At 39.6% G+C, this 23,571-nt stretch overlaps 1 long non-coding RNA gene across 1 annotated transcript; it reads right to left on the reverse strand.

The window, feature by feature from the left end:
* Positions 1–15,326: 15,326 nt before the first annotated feature.
* Positions 15,327–18,911, reverse strand: LOC307130456. The gene is made up of 4 exons (XR_013817031.1): positions 17,968–18,911; positions 17,794–17,853; positions 16,388–16,510; positions 15,327–16,294 (listed from the first exon to the last, which is right to left on the reverse strand). It is a non-coding gene; the product is annotated as an uncharacterized lncRNA (long non-coding RNA).
* Between the last annotated feature and the right edge of the window lie 4,660 nt (positions 18,912–23,571).

Here is a 23,571-nt window from a genome sequence, read left to right on the forward strand (position 1 = left end):
AAGATTCAGATTAAAAAAAATTGTAACTAAATTGAGACGGAAAATGGCCCTTGAAAAAGGTCTAACAACTCCTTAATGATTAAATCACTTGGGGTGTTTTTTCTGTATTTTTCTTTGCTAATCCTTCTTTTTTTCTTTCTTGATCTTTCTTTTTTTTCAATGGGAAGTATTAAGATGGGAACAATAAATATTAATGGAGGAAGGGATGGCAGAAGAAGAGCAGTGTTGAAAGAATATATTGAAAATAAAGATATGGATATAATTTTCTTACAAGAGACACATAGTGACATGGCTAATGAGATAGAATGGAAAAAATGGTGGGGAGGCCATATTTTCTTAAGTCATGGCACTAATACTAAGGGTGGTGTTGCCATTTTGTTTTCGAAGAGAATTGGATTAGTTTTTGAATCAAGTGATGAAATAGAGAAGGGTCGAATTTTGGCTGTTCATGCTAATTTGATGGGTTTTTCTTTTGTCTTTGTTAATGTCTATGCACCCAATAATGGTTCAGAAAGGATTAAGGTTTTTAAAAATTGCCAAAATATAATGGGGAATTATGATAAAAATGCTTGTCTAGTTTTAGGTGGTGACTGGAATTGTACGTCAGATTTTATCTTAGACAGGAATGGAGAAGAACCATGCCCGCTTTCTGCTTCAACTTTAAATAATATGATAAACAATTTTGACTTGTGTGATGTTTGGAGATCACAACATCCGGTAGAGAAGCAATATACGTGGTCGAAATGTTCAAGTGATCACATCAGCTTTGCTAGGTTGGATCGTTTTTATATTAGTAAAGACTGGTGTAATAGAGTTTTAAAGGCCTGTATTCACCCCAGTGGTTTTTCAGATCACCATTTATGTATGATTGTTTTTAATTTGCAAAAAACAAGATGTCATAGTTACTATTGGCATTTTAATGTAAAGTTGTTGCAGGATGCTCTATTTTGTAAAACATTTCATATATTTTGGGCAAAATGGAGAGAGCGAAAGACTGATTTTGATGATGTTGTGCATTGGTGGGATGTAGGAAAAGCACACATCAGGATTTTTTGTCAAAATTATACCGCTAATGCAAATTATTGTTTTAATAAAACTGTTATGGAGCTGGAAAATGAAATTAAATCAATTGAAAGAAGTTTATTTAACCAAAATGGTGAATCAACTGAAAGACTGAATGAAAAAAGGAAGGCTTTGGCCTCTCTCTTCCATGAGCGAGCTAAGGGAGCTTTAATAAGAGCTCGTTTCCTCTCGCTGAAAGAGATGGATGCATCAAGTTCTTTCTTTTTTAATTTTGAAAAAAGGGAAGGAGCACGGAAGTCAATGCTACATCTAAAGAAATCGGATGGAACTGTGACAACTAATCCTAAAGAGATGAGATCAATGGCAATTGACTTCTATACAGAACTCTTTTCGGATGGTCCATGTGACATTGAATGCATGGAGGACCTTTTTAAAGATTTACCAAAGTTGACGGACACACAGAGGAATCAACTGGACTTTGAAATGGACATTGGTGAAATAACACAGGCTGTAAATCAGCTGTCCAGTGGAAGTGCACCAGGAATTGATGGGCTTCCGGCTGAATTTTATAAACATTTTTGGGGCTTACTAAAAGATGATTTGTTTGATGTTTTTAAGTCATCTTACAGAAAAAAAGAGTTGCCAATAAGCTGTCGGAGAGCTGTGTTATCTTTGTTACCAAAGAAAGGTGATCTTGGTTTTTTAAAGAATTGGAGACCAGTGGCAATTTTGTGTACCGACTACAAAATTTTAGCAAAATGTCTTTCAAATAGATTGAAATTGTTTTTAGAACATATAGTGAATGATTATCAAACTTATTGTATTCCTGACAGAACTATAATGGATAACATTTTTCTTGTTCGTGATATCATCGATATTGCAAAAAGGGATGGTGATAAGGTTGGAATAGTTGCAATTGATCAAGAAAAGGCATTTGATAGAGTCAGTCACTTTTATTTGTTTAGTTCTCTTAAAGCTTTTGGTTTTGGTGATCTTTTTATTTCATGGATCAAACTGCTATATTCTGATGTTTCTATAATGTTGAAGGTTGGAGGAGCACTAAGTCAACCAGTGTCAGTACGAAGAGGTATTAGACAAGGTTGTCCTTTGTCAGGAATGCTATATTCTTTAGCCATCGAACCTATGCTTCGACAATTGGGGAAACATTTGGATGGCCTGCCGATTGAAGGACAAAGAGTTAAACCTAAGTTTTCTGCCTATGCGGATGACGTTACAGTGTTCATCAAAAACAAAAGAGATGTGATTGTTTTAGAAGAAGTTTTAAAGAAGTATGAAAATGCCTCTTTAGCAAAGGTAAACTGGGGAAAAAGTGAAGGCTTTATTTTAGGAGATTGGTCAGAAGAAGAGCCACCAGTATTACCAGGAGGTGTGAAATGGGGTAAAGAAGGCCTAAAGATATTGGGTATTTATTTAGGAACTGAGAATTTTATGCAGAAGAACTGGGTAGGAATGTATGATAAGATGTGTGACCGTTTGTCACGGTGGTCATGGATTCTGCCTCAGTTATCATTTAGGGGGAGAGTCTTGGTCGCAAATAACCTGGCTGCTTCAGCACTTTGGCACAAACTAAATGTGTTGACTCCACCTGATGAAGTAGTTAATTCACTACAAAAGAAAGTTAATGATTTCTTTTGGTCTGGTCAGCACTGGGTAAAATCTGCCATTTTATATTTGCCAGTCAGTGAAGGTGGACAAGGCTTAATAGATATCAAGAGCAGAATCAAGGCTTTCAGGCTGCAGACTGCACAGAAGTTGCTGTACTCTGGAAAAATCTGTTGGGCGGATACAGCTTGTTCCTTATTACGAAGTATGAATTTGTTTAAATATGATTTGAATCTGTTTTTAATCAATTTGAAAGATATGGAATGGAATGATTCATCTTCATTTTATAAATCAGTTGTGAAAGTGTGGAGTTCTGTCTTTCATATAAAGAGAGACTCAGACCTTGAAGGTTGGATTAAAAATGAACCGCTCTTTAACAATCCCCTAATACAAGCAGATGTGTTGAAAATGAAAAGTTTGCAAACATCAATGGTGAGAGCAGAATGCACATGTTTGTCTAATCTAAGGATTGGAAACAGGTGGAAAAGTCCCCAAGAACTGTGTAGTTTGACGGGCATTAAGTCTGTTAGATTTATGGAAAAAATAATGAAGGATATTTTTTCAATCTTTCCTTCTATCTACAGACAAAGTATTAAAGAAAATCACTGTGGCAAACAAGAGGACAAAATGAATGAAAGTTTTCCAAAACTTCAGATTTCAATGATAATAGATGAAGAGCCTGAAAAAGAATCAATTCTTGTTTTCTGTATACCTGAACTGAATTTGTTTGAGGATGTTTCAAAGAAAGCTTTGTATCTATCATGTGTGAAAGTCTCTCATCAATCGGAACTGAAGAATTGTAAAGAATCAAAGTGGTTGGATGTGTTTGGACAGGACTCCTCTCCTAAGAGATGTTGGAGGTCTTTTTACAAGTCCCCTATTGAAAAACGCACTGCTGATCTTCAGTGGAGGATTGTACATTCGGCAATTGCGACTAATAGATACTTGGCACGTGTTGATCCCACTGTGGGGACAGAATGTCATTTTTGTGGTTTTGAAGAAACTTTAAAGCATCTGTTTTTAGAATGTTCTAGGCTAAAGAGTTTGTTTCTGATTTTAAAGAGTTGGCTTAGAACACTTGGGGAAGAAATGAATGAAAATATATTTATATTTGGCCCAAAATATATTGCAACAGATAAAAAAAGAATTTCTTTAATCAATTATTTAATTGGTGAAGCTAAACTGGCAATATGGATTACAAGGAAAAATAAGCGGAAAGATAGTGGAACAACTGAACCTGAAATTATTTTAAAGGCTTTTGTATCTGCAAGGATTAAAGCAGAATTTGCTTTTTTTAAATTAACAAAAAATGTGGTTGCATTCAGTGAGTTTTGGGGACAGGCAGAAGTGTTGTGTGTGGTTGATCAAGATGAAACTGTATTTCTACATTTGTAATTTGTAATTTTTTTATTTATTTTTTTATTTTTATTTATTTTTATTTATTTTTTTATTTTATTTTTTTTATTAATGTGAGTTTTTTGTGAATGTACATGTTTTTGATGGTTAATGTATGTATTGTATTGTCTGGCAATGATGTTTTTTTTTTAACAAAAAAGACAAAAACAATTTTTAATCTTTATGAATAAAGAGTTTGTAAAAAGTCTCTCTCTCTCTCTCTCTCTCTCTCTCTCTCTCTCTCTCTCTCTCTCTCTCTCATCTCTCTCATCTCTCTCTCCCTCGTGGATTCTCTCTTTCCATCATTCTTTTCCCTTTGATTTTATTCGTTAAGTTTGATTTTTCCTTGTTTGTACCATATCGTTTGTTTCTCCTATATATATGCATATTTACCCCCGTGTGATTCGTAGCTTTGTATTCTATAGTGTTTTATTAATACTCAATAATTGCATTAAATTGAATCCGTATTGTTTTGCTCACAAATCTCGAAGTCACTGAAGCGTAAGATCTAAGCTACCCATTTAAGCTTGATTTTCATGTATTACTACTTCAGTGATACAAATTGTGCAAACATAAGAGATATTATTTGTCCTGATCAAACAGATCAATGTTTCTTAAGGTTTGTAAGATTGATAATTGATGAAGAAATCAATTTGGATAAAGGTTACTTTTAAATGATTAAAGGTTCCGTTATACGTTAATTTTTCTGTACAACAAGCTAATAATATTCATAAACTCATGAATATTCATACCATTTGAATTAATTATTCCCCAGAACTTATTGTTGTTACAACTGTATTCAGCACAAACTGGGCTACCATAATATGTGAGCAACATGTATGTACATGCTTGTATTTTTGAGAGAAAAATGTTAATGCATGGTTTTTGAAAAAACTAAAAAAAAAATGTTTTTGAAAATTTTAATTAAGGCCTCAAAATGGTAAATGGACTGCATTTTTATAGCGCTTTTGACAGATCAATGGCCATCCAAAGCGCTTTACACATTGCCTCACATTCACCCATTCACACACCAATGGCGGTGTCGGCCATGCAAGGCTCCATCAGCTCGAAAAAGATTTATACATGCTTTATTCAATGCAAATAAATGCTGTTCATTTAACTTTCTATTCATTAAAAAATCCTGAAAAATAAAATGCATCATGGTTTCCACAGCTGTTTTCAACAATGATTATAATCATAAATGTTTCCTTTCCACAAATTATCATATTAGAATGATTTCAGAAGGATCATGTGTAGGGTTGGGAATCGTGAGAAATTTTCCGGTTTCGGTTCCGCCTAACGATTCCGGTTCCGATTCCATTAAAATTATTACACAAATAGTGGTAAAGGAAAAAGGCACAATACGCAACTCAAACAATCCATTTTGTGTTTATTACTTGCTCTAAAATTAATTTACAGGTTGGCAATGTCAAAAAAGTCCTGTACTGTACATATATTACAGTATTAATTAAACCATTGTTGCAACACATTGTTTTTCAAATGAACACCTCTGAAATTGTCTTATTACATTTTATCTCTCTGTCTCTGAATAAAACCAAGTTATAAATTATATTTATTAGTTATATTTATTAATTAGTTGTATATTAATTTAATAGTAATTCAGTTATTCAGTGAACTTGTAAATAATAAATTGCAATTCAGCATTACAAAGGTAATTGTGCCTAAACGCTTACCTAAACCATGGTGACTCAACGGTATATATATATATATATATAGATATATATATATATATATATATATATATATATATATATATATATATATATATATATATATATATATATATATATATATATATATACACACACACACACATATATATATATATATATATATATATATATATATATATATATATATATATATATATATATATATATATATATATATATATATATATATAGGCCTTACACTATAAATCTGGTATAAGCCCTGAGGCACTCTGTGCTGTAGCAAATGTTTTGTCAAATTGCTAGTGCAGCCTCCTTTGCATGTTATTAACTTTTCACATTTTGCTTCATTATCATTCATTCTTTGGAAATGAATCCATACTTGTGACTTTCTCTTCGCCATGCTGGTGGTCAACGAGAAAATATCTGACGCAAAACCATAAATGTGTAGCGCGAGGGCTTTCAGTGCTGAACTGCGTTGCACTCCTGGAAGCGGCAGGCAACGTAATTAATATTCATGATGAGGTGAGCCAGGGTTGCCAGGTTTTCACAACAAAACCCGCACAATTGCACAATCGCTTCAACCCGCGGACATGAAACACAGCCCGCGGCAACAGTGGAAAACGGGAAAGCGGGAAAACCACGGACTTGGCAACACTGGCTGTCACTCGCTATGAAAGGATACGCTTCCAGCGCTTCGCACACACATTGCACCAGAACCGTTTTCGGAACCGAAACTTAGGAATTTCGCGCGGTTCTGGTATTTTTCAAAAATCAGTTTCGGTTCTGAATAAGAACCGGTTCTCGGTTCCCAACCCTAATCATGTGATACTGAAGACTAGAGTAATGATGCTGAAAATTCAACTTTGATCAAGGAATAAATTACACTTTACTATATCATTACAAATTAAAACATCTGTGAATATATTTATATATGTGAATATATTTCGCAATATTAATGTTTTAACTGTATTTTTTATTAAATAAATGCAGCCTTGGCAAGCAGAAGATACTAAACATTAAAAAGGCTGTCAGTTAGCACTGCATTATTCATATTCTTAATTGTCAATAAATACCTTGAGATGGCTGGAAAAACACAAACCATATATTGTCGTCAGTCATAGCGATTATTTGTATTCAGCTGCTGAATGCCTTTGGAACATGACAGGGTTTTACTTCTATGAATCAGTTTTGTTTTTTCTTTGAGAGCGCGCCCTCCGGCTTCGAGTATGAATTGGAGAGTTGCAAGAGGGTGTTAGCACTCCATAGTGTTCAGATCGCCTCATTCTTGGATACGAATAAAATGACAGGTCATGTAAAGATTATTTTGTGTCTTTGAATTTAAATCTAGATTTATTTACGTTGGCTTCTACGTAAACAAACTTGCTTGTGTAACATGTAGGCCAGTAAGAGCAGTGCGACTAGACGTCGGTTCGAATCCCGCACGGAGTGGGTCGACTAGGACCGGTGCGACCTGGTGAAAGTGCGGGGGACGACTGTTTCTTTTTTAGTAAAAGTGCGGGGGACATGTCCCCCCCGTCCCCCGTGTAATCTAAGCCCTTGGCTCCGTGGGTGTGGTCGCATTAGCGGATAATGAAGTGGCTCGCGAAAGACTGACATCTATCAGTTTCTACCAGATTACATAAACACAGAATATTTGTTTTCGATTTGGTTTACAGTGTTTATAACCTGACATTTCAGCGTTTCTTTAGACATATGTCTCATGTTTGTGAGACAAGTATTCACTAAGCTAGAGGTCATTTTCTGAAGATTATCTGAATGAACGTCTTTGACAGAGAGGCTGCAGATCGCGCATCATGTTTGTTTTCTTTATTTTGCAAAAAGCAAAACATTTTGTTTTTATTATAATTTTGTTCACAAAAAAATAGAAACTTAATAGATTATAATGATGTATAACACTTGCCTAAATGATAAAAAAACGACAGAGTTATTTGAGTCTCTTTGGCACTGATAAGAAAAAAAGAGAGACTCGAGGGGGTTAAAACAAATTCAGGTTTCCATAGAAGAGAAACAGCATCTCTAACTATAGGGCTGAAGCACCGTTAGATGCTGTTTGTTGTCATTTTCATATTCATGGTTTCATATAAATCTTTTGTTTTTATGAAATATGATTTGATGATTTTTGAGGTATGCAAAAATAAATCAATAAACAAGTTTGAGCAAAATAATTTATGATTAGTAAATCAGATGAATGATCAGATGACACCCCCTGACCGCTCCCAGGCCACGCCCCTGTCCCGCGGACCAGTTATTTGACAGATTACCCGCTATATCGGTTGAATGATCAGGTGACCTCCCTGACTGCTCCCCGGCCACGCCCCCGTTATTTGACCGATTACCCGCTATATCGGTTGAATAATCAGGTGATACCCCCTGACCGCTCCCAGGCCATGCCCTGTCCCACGGACCAGTTATTTGACCGATTACCCGCTATATCGGTTGAATGATCAGGTGACACCCCCTGACCGCTCCCAGGCCATGCCCTGTCCCACGCCCCCGTTATTTGACCGATTACCCGCTATATCGGTTGAATAATCAGGTGACACCCCCTGACCGCTCCCAGGCCACGCCCTGTCCTGCGGACCAGTTTTTTGACCGATTACCCGCTATATCGGTCAAATGATCAGATGACCTCCCTGACTGCTCCCCGGCCACGCCCCTGTTATTTGACCAATTACCCCCTATTTTTTGCCTCGGGATTCCGTTTCTCGGGGGGCCCCCAGAAGCGTGAAACTCTACGATGTTGTAATTTTTTCCCCCGCCCCCTAGTGGATGGCCTTTTTTGGTATGCCGCGCGGGGGTTATTTGGCGGCCATTACATAATTGGGAACCGCCCACGAGCCTGGGGGTCCCTTACCGAGATATTCTTATTATTAATTTTAATTTTAACTAGAATTTGCCCCCTACCACAGTGTTTATAGATGCTTTTTCACATTGTATATCAATGTTTATGGATTGAACCACCCGTGCCATGCTCGGTGCACTCATTGGGATGCATTTGACTCAACTTCTCGGGTCTTTTGAGAGCACACAGTGACAACACACTGTGTTTATGCAATTTGTTTTGCAGCCAAAAAATACAAGAACACAATGAACACAATCACGCAACATCACAATTATAAGAACTCTTTTTTTCTTTATTTTTTTTTCTTTGACATATGAACACATTAAAAAAAAACATTAAAAACACATTAAAAACACATTAAAAACAATTAAAACCAATCAAAAAAAGAAAAATGTATTGTCTGCACTTCCTCCTGCATGGATGGGAAAAGCTCCTCTGAAAAACAAACAAAGCATCGATTTAGTTTCACGTATTGAATAACTGTAGCACTATTAGGATTATGATGACGATCAACCGATTCCTACCAATGATTTTTGACAGCTCGTCATCAACAGCCGGACCCTGCTCCGGCACCTCTACCTCATCCAGCACCTGGGAGGGCTGGTCACCCAGCGGTTGGTCTTCCGCCGGGCGGGAACCTGACGGTTGTTCGGGCGGGGCCTCGTCCTGGGAGAAGTCGTGGACCATGGGGACTGCTGGCTCCGAATCCCAAAGAATCCGGAGCTTCCCCATGGTCACGACCTCTTCATTGACTTAACCACATTCTTCCTCGCCTTCTCCTTAAACATTATAAAAACAGCATTTCAGTATTCTTTGCATAACCAGACAATTGTTTTATTCATTCATTTGGTCAATCCTGTCAGTTTTAAGACTGACTTACCGTCAAGTCCTTATGGCCCTTCTCAAGGTGCACTTCCGGGTGCTTTATCCGCTTGCCGCAGAGTGGGCAGTCCAGGTCGTACAGCCTCACCCTGCGGCACGCAAAATTGATGAGCAGGGTCCGCTGTTGAGAGTTGCCCATGCTATGAACCATTTTCAAGTGGCGGCTTAAATTAAGAACCCTCGAAGGGCAGATCGAGCACTTAACGGCTGTATGAAAAGATGATGAGAAAAATGTAAGAAAAAATTGTTAGAACACACAGTGTATATGACGCAAAACGATTTAATACTGTGTAATAAATTATTTGCAACACTTTGATATGGCAAAAGTAACTACAAACACTGAATAGATCAACTTACAGGCTCCGTAATGTTGTGACATCTTGTTTCCATAAAGAAGAAGAAGAAAAAATTTGTTTTGATTATTGAAAAAATATTTTTATTATTTTATATATATATATATATATATATATATATATATATATATATATATATATATATATAATAAAACTGTATCGATCAAGGCAGAAAGACTTACATACATGCAATTTACAATAACACAAATGTATGAAAACGTTAAAAACGGAAGGGTGACAAAAAAGACAAGAACACAATAAACACAATCACGCAACATCACAATTATAAGAACTCTTTTTTTTTTCTTTTTTTTTTTCTTTTACATATGAACTCATTAAAAAACACATTAAAACCAATTAAAACCAATTAAAAACAACTAAAACCAATCAAAAAAAGAAAAATTGATCGTCTGCACTTCCTCCTGCATCGATGGGAAAAGCTCCTCTGAAAAACAAACAAAGCATCGATTTAGTTTCACGTATTGAGTAACTGTAGCACTATTAGGATTATGATGACGATCAACGGATTCCTACCAATGATTTTGGAAAGCTCTTCATCAACAGCTGGACCCTGCTCCGGCACCTCTACCTCCTCCAGCACTGGGAGGGTTGGTCTTCCGCCGGGCGGGAACCTGACGGTTGTTCGGGCGGGGCGTCAGGTGGGGCCTCGTCCTGGGAGAAGTCGTGGACCATGGGGACTGCTGGCTCCGAATCCCAAAGAATCCGGAGCTTCCCCATGGTAACCGACCTCTTCATTGACTTAACCACCTTCTTCCTCGCCTTCTCCTTAAACATTATAAAAACAGCATTTCAGTATTCTTTGCATAACCAGACAGCTGTTTCATACATTCATTTGGTCAATCCTGTCAGTTTTAAGACTGACTTACCGTCAAGTCCTTATGGACCTTCTCCAGGTGGACTTCCGGGTGCTTTACCCGCTTGCCGCAGAGTGGGCGGTCCAGGTCATACAGCCTCACCCTGCGGCGTGCAAACTTAATGAGCAGGGTCCGCTGTTGAGAGTTGCCCATGCTATGAACTGTGCTGAGGTGACGGCTTAAATTATGCACCCTTGCAGGGCACATCGAGCACTTAACAGCTGTATGAAAAGATGTGAAAAATGTAAGAAAATATTGTTAGAACACACAGTGTATATGACGCAAAACGATTTAATACTGTGTAATAAATTATTTGTAAAACTTTGATATGGCAAAAGTGACTACAAACACTGAATAGATCAACTTACAGGCTGCGTAATGTTTTGGCATTGGTTTTATGTCTATAAAGAAGAAGAAGAAGAACATTTTTTTTTTGATTATTGAAAAAATATTTTTATTTTATTACATGAATATATATATATATATATATATATATATATATATATATATATATATATATATATATATATATATATATATATATATATATATATATATATAAACTGTATCGATCAAGGCAGAAAGACTTACATACATGCAATTTACAATAAAACAAATGTATGAAAACTTTAACAACGGAAGGGTGACCTTCTGTGACAATGGTCTTAAATAACGGGCCTGGATGGTCAAATTTAGGCCGAGATATATATATATATAGGCTACATACAGTTTATTCTTCATAATAATCTTGCGATAAAGCTTTATGAGCATTGTGTACTGGTGAACTAAACCAAACTGTACTGACAGAGGTCGAAAAATTCACAAAGATGTCATTTATAATAAGACTTTTACAATAAATGAAGATTATGGACTTACCTGTTCTGACGCATGTCAATAAGGAGCTCATCAAAACAATTGGCCGCTATACTAACCAATAGCAGCCCTCGTTAATCACCTTGACAATTAATCACCTGTCCATGAACGAGGAACACCTGTCCACTAATCCAAATGGCCCCTCCCACTTAATTTTTTTTTTTTTTTAATCATTATAATTGTTTTTTTACAATTCTTTTTTTAATAATATATTTTTTAAATAGAATTTTTTTTAATAATATATTTTTTAAATAGTAATTTTTTTAATAATATTTTTTTTAATAATGCATTTTTTACAATTCATTTTTAATGACATTTGTTTTGGAGCCAAAAAAAGACATGACAATGGGAACTTTTTATAATATTTATTTTTCAACTGGGATGGGTCCTCTTCCGCCGAAACGGAGCGACAATCTGGACTGGAGGATCAGGGCAAGAGGAGTTCCTCTTGTTCCAGACGCTGGGCAGGCAGCAGACACATCCCTCGGCCTGAAAAGAACGAGAAATGCAAATAGTCATCAAACACACCCACAAACGGTTCAAAGAGCCCCTGTGAGAAGACGGACTTACCCAGACAAAGGAGAGTGGAATGACCGGCCTTTGCCGAGTTTTTTCCCCCAGGGCCTCTGTGAGCTCCTCTACCTGCCTCCTCAGGTCGCCTAGCTGCCTGAGGCACCTGGGGTCTGTGCAGGGGGTCCGCACCTCCTGTCCTGCCTCCTACCTTGGTTCTTGCACCGCCTCGGTTGTCACGGATGTTCATTGTCAATTTGACAAAGATTAGCGAGGGCACGGGCTTTTATAGCATTCAGGGTCAAACCTCGTGTCGAACGGATGGGAAATTGGATTGAGAAAAAGGCTGACCAATCAGCGGACTGGACATCAGGTCAAACTTCAAAGGGATGGGTAATTTGAACCAAATATCAAATGGTGTTTATGGATAAAAAAAATTTTCCACGTTTAATGTAATTTTTCATGGATGAAAACACCTCCACTGTACTAAGCACACCAAACCGAACGTGCACATCTAACTTTTAAGGCGTTTGAGTGATTCATTTACATAAAAAGCTCTAGCTCCCCTCTGGGGTGTGCTACTTCGATGGGGGGGCCCGAGACCTTTCAAATGAGACCCCACACGAGCCAAGGGGCCCCTGCATTACTGAGATATTTTAAAATTAATCAAAAAAATGGCCCTAACTCTGGACCCCATAAAGCTATCCTGGCAGCACTCGTCCTGTTGGAACCGTCTAGTCGAGCTCTACACAGTTTCAGGACGATCCGCCGTGTCCCCGTGGAGAAATCCGACCAAAACGATAAGGCGCGTTTCAAAATGGTGGCGCCCATTGGAATGTCAATTCTCGGCCAACTTTTGCTCATTACTCGGGAACGCGAAGCCCAATCGGGTTCAAATTCATGTCAAAAACTCCCCTCTGCCCCACGACCTGAACGTGACAGTCGCGGGCCCCCAAGGCGTTCCCAAGATATACTTGGCTGTGGTTTCGCTAGATAGCAGGTAGGGACAGTGGGAATCTCGTTCATCCATTCATGCGCGTCACTAATTAGATGACAAGGCATTTGGCTACGGCCGGCACCACCTTACCCGGCCCTGACCTATATCTACGATGCCGGGGGGTGGTGCTTTCTGGGTTTTTAGCTGCCCATCAGCTATGCTATCCACATATAGGAGATTGACATGTCAACCCCCTAAATGTTGACTTATACAGCTAAGAATTTGGAATACTTACCTGTTCGCCGGCAATTATACAAACCCGTCAGCACAGGACGACGCATGATGGATCTTGTGAGCATCGTACCTCCAGAGCCGTAGATGCTACAGATTAGAGGGATCATTCGTTTGATCCAGCGTTATCACCACTTAAAACCCTCCTGTAGGTGGAATCGAGTAACTGCTACCGCCATCCAGCTCCTCCACTTCCTCCGGTCCGAGCCCGCATGACCATCACCAGGGACGTGGGACCACTGCCTTGTCCGGCTCCAGCCAAGCCCTTCAACCAGCCTTGTCCTAGGGTTGCATCCATCGCTCCTCACCACCAGCGAGGGGGGGGCGTGCCCTCGGCAATACCCTCCCCTGTCCCCTCCCGCTTCCGAAAACGGAGATGGAATCCCGGTGGGATTCTGCGTCTGCTGATTGCAGATGAGCATTTTACCCATCTTTCGGGTCCGCAACTCATTGGTGGCACCGCAGGCATCCCCCCCCCTCCGGACGGGGCACCTTTCGCGACGCACGCACACCGGCCCAGTTATACCGGCATTGTGAGTGGTTTGTCAACGCACTGATAGGTTATTTCATGTTCGAGACATTCTCCCGCCTTTTGGAATGGGGCTGCCGCGATAGGACTTTACACGCTTGTCGCCAGAGGCTGTTGTTTGCAGAAGGTGAGACGAGGCACAAACCAGGTCAAAAGATATGGAACCATACTGTAAGCCTGGAAGAACACCTAACCGACCTGGTCTGAAGTCAGCTTCAGGCCAGTGGGCTCTGGCCAGATGGAATACAAGGAAAGGCGCCCAGCACCTCACGACTGCCTCTGGACCAGGTCTGACATGGTGTTTCCCAGCATCCCTTGCGGGTCCGGTCAAACACGTCGCCAGACCTCAGTCTTTCAGCACCCGAGATATATCAGAATGACGGAACCCGCAACCAAAAGTTTCGCCCACCTTCCTGAGCGCCGGCTCTGTCTCAGGCTTAAGATGATGGATGGCAGACACGAGAATAGCCCATACTCCGAGACCCCCTTCCGACTGGCTGACACTCAACTCACACAACTACTTCAGAGACAGGGACCATCAATCCAACTTTCTTAGCAGTCACCCAGCACCCCACCCGTAGTGCTGTCACCCGTGGTGAATTGCATTGGTCCCGAGGGAATCGCTTAACCTGCTTCCTTCCTTGCTGGCCCAAAACATGATATAAATGTACCACCTAACCCCCGGGATGGGTGCGTGGTTGTGGGATCACTAGCGCAAGGCCCCGCCCCATCCGGGGAGGAGTTTGAACCTACGGCCCCACCAAAAAGGACATCCTAAGTACCCTGCAGAGTGATTTTAGACCCACCAATTCTTTTCACCGTAGGGAACCCAGACAGCTATGCTGGAATTGCCCGGGATATTTTTACAACGGGTGGAGGTCAGCGGACACAGGAGACGACCCCGCACGCCGGGTTCTAACCGGCTAGCACTGCATGAAAAAAGGTGTATCCGGACCAGGATACTCCTGTATACACTGCTGAAATTCGGAAGAATCCAGGAGTATACTGGCCGGATAGGTCAAATTCCATGGATCCGTATATGTCCGTATTCATCCGAAATGGTACCAAATCGGATGTATGTTGTGGCCGTATACTCCCATGCTACAGCCATTTGTTGCCATGGCAAATAATCCCATCAAGTTTTTCCCAGGAGACATTTTCACACCTCTAAACAGCTTTGCCTTCCACCCCCTATTGGTCCTTCATCTCAAACTGGATTGGTTGTTTTTTTTAAAACCACTCCCAAAACCCAGACTGCTATTGGATGACAGGACGCATTGAAAACCCAGTCAAGTGACTTTATTGGTTACTTCTAAGGCTAAGGGTGGGCTAGGTTTTGTAGCATAGGGACTTGATTGGTTATAGGCCAGCTATGCAGATTTTGCTCATTAATATAATATATATATATATATATATATATATATATATAAAAATAATCCCCTCTCCCTCCCAAAAGAAAAACACACACAAAACAATTTGAGAAAGTCTGAAATATTTATTAAAAAGGTATAAAAAAAAAAAAACATTCTTAACAGCATTATAAAAGAACATTAAAACAATGGTGAAACAAAAACAAGTTAACTAAATGTATTTAAAAGGGATGAAAATGTAAAGGAACAAATGTAAAAATATAAACAGTCCAAAGAACATAAATATACGTTAAAATGAATTGGTAAAGAAACAAAAAGGGGAAAAAAATGAACAAAATGCATTTAAAAGACAGAGATGTAAAGGAATAAAATACACAGTGAACATAAAAAGGAAAAGAATAAATATACAAATTAAACAATATAAAATGAGAACAATACATTTATAAGACAAAAAAAGTGTATATAAAATATATTAAAATACATATAAATATTCCAAGTAAACAATATAACCAAATAAAAAGAACAAAGAGCATTATAAACATACATTAAAATGAATGGGGGAAAAGATAAGTGAACAAAATGTTTCTAAAGGAAGGCGACGTAAGAGGAACAACAATACAAGACGTGGAGATCAAAAGCAACATGGACATCTAAAAAGGAACAAACATACAAAGTATACAATATAAAACGAGACAAAGAAATCTATAAATTAAAAAGTGTATATAAAATATATGTAAATGTTCTATATATGGGAACCAATAAAAGTATAAGTATATAAACATAGGAATAAAGAAAATATAAAATGGAACAATTGAATATTAAAATTATAATTATAAAATAATTGTGACCAACTCTAACACAATGTTGTTTGAGTTTTGAACATTTTTTCAAACTGGCATGATGGGCTGGTGATGTGACATGTAGTGTGGGTCAGTCTAGTCTGGTTTGTAGTAGCTAGCCTAACCATCCACACTGGCCTTCCATCAACAACAGCATCATCTTCATCTTCATCTATAGTTGCGGTCTTCCACAGGTTCTGTGTTGGTTTGTGCAACCCTGGACCTGGTCTCCAGCAACTGCAAAACATGACAGTAAATGAACCACTAAAACTCAGAGAGGAGTATAATAACATTCTGGAGGGAAAAAGCTTAACCGGTTTCTTAACTAACCCGTCTCTTTCTCTGACGGTTCTGTGTGATGTTCTTCATAGTGTTTCTTTTCTGGGCCTTTTCAGACTGAGCCAAAGAATACTTCCTCAGCAAAGTCTCACAAAATAAAATACATCTTGAGACCTGCCAAATAATACATTAATAATATATAGTTAATGCCAATAAAAGTAAGTAAAACAATTCAATTAAAATGTATTTGTATAGCGCTTTTCACAATACATATTCAGGGTTTTTCCTCGGTCAAAAATGGTCTTCGGTGGTGGCTGACAGACAGGGTCATCCATACACACACATACGCACGGTAAAAAAAAAATACCCTACCCACATGATCTGCAAGCGCAATACTGACAATAAATTTGAAATAAATTCAAAGAAAGTTTGTAACTTTTGCTTATCTTATTTTGATACCTTGATGTTTGTTTTTGTTCCTCATTTTTACACTATTTACTGATAATTGTTTTGGTAATCATATCAATATTAAAAAAATAGTATTAAAAAAAATGAACAAATAGCCTAATTTTCTGCCATATACAATCAGCTAGCTAACAACAAATTTGTTCTGGGTTCACCTCACTCCAGTCTAAACTAAATGATTTTAGGCTATTTATTTTACTACACATTGTCCACATAAATAAGCTGAAAGACTGTTGATAATTAAAAATAATTCTTACTATCCACTCTTGCTAAAGTGGGTAAGCACACTTGTGTTCTCATTTCAGGTGTTGTTCTGAGTAAATGATTAAACTAATTCGTGAGTTCAGCGTTGGAAAGATCAGTTCTAACCAGTCGTTAAAATGATTCGGTTCAAAGGAGTCATTAGGTGGCGAATCGGACATTAGCAGACACGTTGTGTGTGAATCCCGTCTTTAGAAAATCGCGAAAGATTTGTCAAGACACAGAAAACACTTCATAACCGGATAGGATTTGTTTCCTGTTTATTTAAAGTATGCTTTATGTCAGCTGGTCAGAGAATCAGTCAATGTTTTTTGAGCGCATTTCACACCCAGCGGTAATTAAAGGAAGACGTCTGATAGCGCCACGTGCAACATGGATTCGGTCTTCCGACCTTTTGATTTTGATTAACGGAAAATGTGAAACATTAGAAAGCTAAGAATGCTTATTTTGAAGACAGAGAGAGTGCGAGCGAGGGATGAGCTCACTGGTCGTTCTCTCTGTCACTCAGTTAACTCAAGTGCAGCAGTCATCTACTACATCAATCATAAATCACAATAACTGATCAAATAAGGCTTTGGCGGGGCAAAAATTTGTTTTGGCGGCCGGCAAAAAATGTTCAATGTAGGAAAAACCCTGATATTGTTTCAAAGCAACTTCACAGAAAATGCATACGTCTACATTACAGAAAAAAACAGAGAACATTAAAATAATGACAACATTTTTAAGATTACCTTTTACACATTCAGGGTCAACATCTGTAAAAGTTCTTCAGGATCATGGATCCAAAACTTCTGGATCATGAGGGGGGAAGAAACATGCACACACACAAATGAATATTAATTTGTTTGATAAAACATTAATATTAATTATCAACTTACGGACATGGATTTGCAAAACATACTCACCAGGCCCATACAAAAACTTTACAGTAGATCCAAAATCCTGGTTTGCCTATAATTCTTCAGTCCAAGTATGGTGTTTTCCTGTCCTCTCTGCAGAACAAGTGTAAGTTACATGATCTCAGATTATTCATTCCAAAGCTCTGTTACATTTTATGACAAGCTTGATCTTAAAACTAGCTGACAGTAGGGATGGGCATTATGACCATATAATTATACATACATGAGAAATTATATTTTACAATAACGATATCACAATATATTTATTTTGATGGATATTTTATTAAAATGCTACAGAATAATACTGCTTTAAAAGTCTTCACTGTATGATATTCAATTAATTAATATCACATGATTCTTAAAGAAGTAGAAGGTCTTCTCTATTCTTTTGTTTTATTAAAATGATGACAAAGCTGCAGCCCCTTTAAGAACGGGTGCACAGAATGACACGCATCCGGGTTTCCCCACGTTAACTTGAACTGTTTAACGTACTTAAGACATAACTGACTGTTTAAATCAAGTGAATACCTCACATGACAAGGTTTCTGAGATAATTGTGTGCATTTTACAGAAAGATAATTGATTTCGGGATCGCCTGCTGTCTGAGAGAGGCTTATTTTAACACATGCATGTCCCGTTCATTATTCTACATTCATGCATGTTTCCTTGTCAAAATGTCAAAAAGTTTTAGTACAGTCAGTGCTGCGTTATATACACTATATTCCCATTCCGCAATATAAAAAGGTAATGTTAACGTTTACAGCAAAATCACTAACAATAGTCAGTATCATCAGATCGCCATAACACCCAGCCCTATCTTAACAATATTACAACAAAACACAGAAACAGAATATGTAAGTTAATCACGATTAGCATATGACTTTAATGCACTAACGTTATCTTGATAAGCAGTAGAAAACATATAAAGGGGTTTACGTTACCTTCTGCCGTCTGCTGTCCGCCATTGGAAACTTAGTCTGTTCGTATTCATGTTTTTTCGTTCTCAGTCGACATCCCACAATCAAAATTCGTCCAAAATAAGATTTTAACAGGTTTAAAATGATCCATGCAATGCCATTAATGGACAGAAGAAGCCGTCCTGTTGAAGATTAGAAGCCGCGCGATCGCGTCGCGTCCCCGCGAGCCACGAGCAACTCCAACGGCAACGGGTGTATAATTCAAACTGAAGGCGCGCACTGTCATTGGTCAGATTTCTGGATGACGTTCAGATTGACCAATCACGCTCAAAAGAACACGGAAAGACATTAAGTAGCCTTGCAAATATAGAAAAAAACTTGTTTAAAACAACAGTTAGAAAATGTGTATATTTATTTTTATTTGCTGTTATATTTAATGAATTGGTCAAATGGTGTTTTGTGGTGTGGGCAGAGGCCTGGAAGTTTCAACCTGTGCAGATTTGCAGTGCAGATTTGTACTCTTTAAAAACAATTATTGTTTGATATTTAGTTTGCTATATATTTTGTTATATTTGTATCCAGAATTGAATGTAAAACCAGTTTGAATGTAAAAATACACCTTCACTGTAAAACAGAAAATGAAAGTAAAATATCTTAATTTAAATAAGGAAAAATCTGTAAACTAATAGTGTTTTCTCTAAAACGTTTAATGTAAATTTCTGTGAAGTTTTTTAACTTTATTTGACTTAAGATATTTGACTTATTTTACGGTTTTTGTTTTGCAGCTGTAGCTGCGGTTTTTTTTTAGGTTTTTATTCTTACAGTGTAAATATAAAACTAATAAGATTTACTTTAATATGACAAAGAATAATGTTAAATTGTTAGTATGGACATAAACATAAACCTTTAATATAATGAGCTAAATATTGTATTACAGTTGTTAATTTACAGATATTGTTTGTAATTTTGCATGAATTTGTTATTTATGAAAACAGAAAAATAATACAGTGATGTTCCTGTATAAAAAAATGAGAATTACTGTAATTTGTCATTAATGATATAATCCTTAAAATAACAGTCAAGTTGTTTATTTAGATATTGTTTGTAATTTTACATTGTTTTAAACATAATTCAAAATTACAAGAAAATACTGTAAAAAACTAACGTTTTTTTCTGTAAAATTAGGATTATTTTTATTGGTTGCCTTATTTTTATTGGTAACCTTATTGGTTGCACCTACATCTATTGTGAGTGGTGGATTTCAAACCTCAAAACGCCCCTCTTTTGCAGCGTGTTAAAGTTAAGAATCTTGGAGTGACACTTTTTGTTAATAGTTGCAGAGCTGAAAGATCTGCTTGTGTTTCTGTGTTTCTTGAGCAAGTGAATCCCTGCTCTTTTTTATTCCATATTTTTATTTTGAGCATATCAGTTTTTGGTGTTTTTAAAACAAACTTTTTCATTTTCCACATTTCATCTCCTTTTTATTTAATTCTATTATTGCCTACAATTTGTAAAACTTTGCAAAAATTGTTTGGGGATAGTCTAAAATGTTTGGTTAATTATCCTTTGTTAATTCCATTACATTTCTTTGTTTATTTCATTACATATTCAGATTTTTTTGTGAACGTATATGTTCAGACAGGGTTTTTATTTTGTACTGTTTTTATAAAAAATATTTGATTTAGAGACTCTTTTCATGCAGTGGTTTTAAGGCCCTGACACACCATTCTGATGGTTTGGCCCAGACCCAGGCAACGTGAACCAACCCCACAGTCGGCTTTAGTCATTGCTAGTTCAATTTAGTGTTTCAGGGCCTTAAGAATTATTTTTTCTGTGTAAAAAGCTTGTTTGCTGTAGCCTACAGTAGACCAGAGATAATTCTCAATCCTCAAGTCCTCCCCTGCCCCCCTCCTTCTGAGAACAGCCAGCACAAGTGTCAGTCATTAACATATGAAAGGTCTTCTTCACACCTAACAGTCTTCAGTCCAAGCACACCCAGCAGTGTTTCAGCTGTATATGTCCGTGAAATTTCACGGATTCCTGTATACGTCCGCATACGTAAGGTTTCCGGGTTTTTCTGGAAATATACTGTTCCGTGTTACTCTGATCCGCTTTTTCCCACATACATCCGGTAAACATCAAATTACACAGGAGTATACCATGCCCGGATAGTGCCGGATTTCAGTGTTTTCATGCAGTGTAGCCCACTTATCACCAACTCACTGTCTCCAGAGACTGAAGTCGGCCACAAGGCATGGATCACCCGTAGTCGGTGGGGGCTTCTTCCCCCTGTCAGGACCTGGAGGCCATTGCCCTCCAATACATGGCTCACCGGGGTGCGACTACACATGATGCCTTCTGTTCATCGTACTCTCCAACGGGACCTTCGTAATCGCCCGCGGCGTCGGGCACGCCCGAGTGGCTGGGGCCGGCTGAAGTCCCGCAGGATGTCTAAAGAGTATAAGATGACTCTCCTACTCAGTAGTTCCGCGAAGCTCTTCAACCGAGCACCCGTGACCCCCATGGCGGCCAGCACCTCGTTGCCAGGGTGCCACAGACTCCAAGCTCCCAAGGGGAACCCGAAGATCCGGACCTCCCTGGCTTGGAGTAAGTTGGTGAGGGTACTCTTGTAGGGACTGTAGTAACGTGTTTTTTCAGCCGCAGCTCTCGTCAAAGAGTCTGGAGCGTACTCAAACCTGACCGTTACGTCGATCACCAAAACCAAAGAGTCCCGGATGAGCACCAGGTCGAGACGCCTCATTTCCCCCGAGGGGGTCCTGAAGGGCCACTCCTGGCGGGCTTCCCACCCAAGACCCTCAGCCTCAGTGGCGAGGAGTTTGCACATCTTATTGTGCCGGGCAAGCCTTGACCTGTGGGTGGCCGGGCATTGCCCGAGGATGTGTGAGCAGGTCTCTAATCTGTGCGAGCAATGTCTGCAAGAAGCATCCACCTTGCTTCTGCCCATGAGCCGAAACTCCCGTGTGGGGTACACATTGGCCCTCAGCTGCAAAGCCGCTATGTAATGCCGTTGTCTAAAACCTTTCGGCCTTGACAATCAACAATTACTGACCTTGCAGAAATTCCTCCCGCCTCCAGTCATACGGGACCGGACATCCAGGCATCAACGAGCTGGCGTCTCCTCTCTCTGCGCCCTGGCTGAGGTCCCCCAGTCGAGGCAGGTTCTCCTCAGTCCCGCCAGCGCAAGTCCCCTGAACTTATCTTCCACCAGCTGTCCTGTAGCGAATGCTCGTGTTAACCCTCAGCCCTGTTCTCCTGCAGAACGACTTGAGGATACCCAAGTTATGGGCCATCCCTTGCCATGAGTGGCTTACCAAGACCAGATCATCGGCATATGCCAGGCTTGTAAGCCTGACGCCAGATACACTCACGCCCTTACCAAGCCTCTCAAGGCCATGGATGAGGGGATCCATGGCCAGGTTGAAAAGCAATGGAGACATGGGATCTCCCTGCTTGACACCGACCTGCATGTTGATATCCGGGCTTGACAGGCCCCTGATCTCAACGCGGGTCACACAGTTCTGGTATGAGTTACGGATGAGCTCTACCACGTGTGGGTCCACCTTAATCTCCCGAAGAACAGTCAGGAAGTGTTCATGGGAAACCGTGTCAAATGTCCGAAACCCCCTTTGTCTTGGATGAAGAGTGCAAGCCTGAACCGCCCTCCTCGTAATGATCCTAGAGAAGAGCCTTAAGACTATTGAACTAATGGTGATCGGTCTCCAGCTACTGATCTCCTGTAACGCACCTTGGTCGGAGGTCTTGGGAAGTAGCACCGTGTGGCATTGCTTAAAGCATTTTGGGATGACTCCAGTGATCCACCACTCGTTGAACATGTGTTTGATTTTCTCGCACTCTGGGTCCCATTCGAGAATCTTCTGCTTCTCGATCCCGTCAGGGCGGGGTGCGGATGCGTTCGATGTTTGGCTTAAACAGGTCTTTACCTCCTCGGTTGTTATAAGTCCTGTCAAGTGCCATCGAGGAGCTCGGCGGCGAGACTTGCTTGATCCCTCCTGAATAACCGCTGAGAGGTGTGGTAGGCAAGCCGCCTTGCTTTCCCAGAGGCCCGTCTGCGTGACCCGGCCTCTCCCGGAGGAGGGCCAGGTCTAGGACTTATATGTCACGGGGTGTTATTACACAACTCTTGAAGGATTCATTCTGATAGGCTTTCGACCAAGGCAGGGACTTGGTCATCGCCTACCAGCCAAACGGAGAGTACTTGGATATGATCCTCCCCTCATCCTCTGCCCCCCTCACCATTTGTCTGGCTGCCTCTCGTAACGATACGATAATGGCAAGATAGGCGAATCCCGAGGAACTGAGGGATCTGTTACACGTAACGTCGGAACATTCCTTTCTTCATTGGGTCTGGGGCCCAGACCACACGATGGATCGCCAGCTAATAGGGAATAGGGATGGCCATGGTGGGACCATCCCCTTGGGGAGCATCGTGTTGACCCGAGCTCGTGGTTTCTCCAGCAGAGTTTGTTGCGCCAAAGGGCCCTGGGGCTTCACTCGGGAACTCAACCTCGTCTGTGGCCCTTTCCCTCAGACGCGTCAACAACACAGAGCAATCGCGTAGTCTTAATTCGTGTCCATAGTCCGTTGCCTGACAACCTTCACCACCGTCCCTCGTCAGGGGAGCGGCAGGGGGAGCATCGGGGAGCAACGAAGA

This window comes from Gobio gobio (genome assembly GCF_949357685.1).
Source record: "Gobio gobio genome assembly, chromosome: 8".
NCBI lineage: Eukaryota > Metazoa > Chordata > Actinopteri > Cypriniformes > Gobionidae > Gobio > Gobio gobio.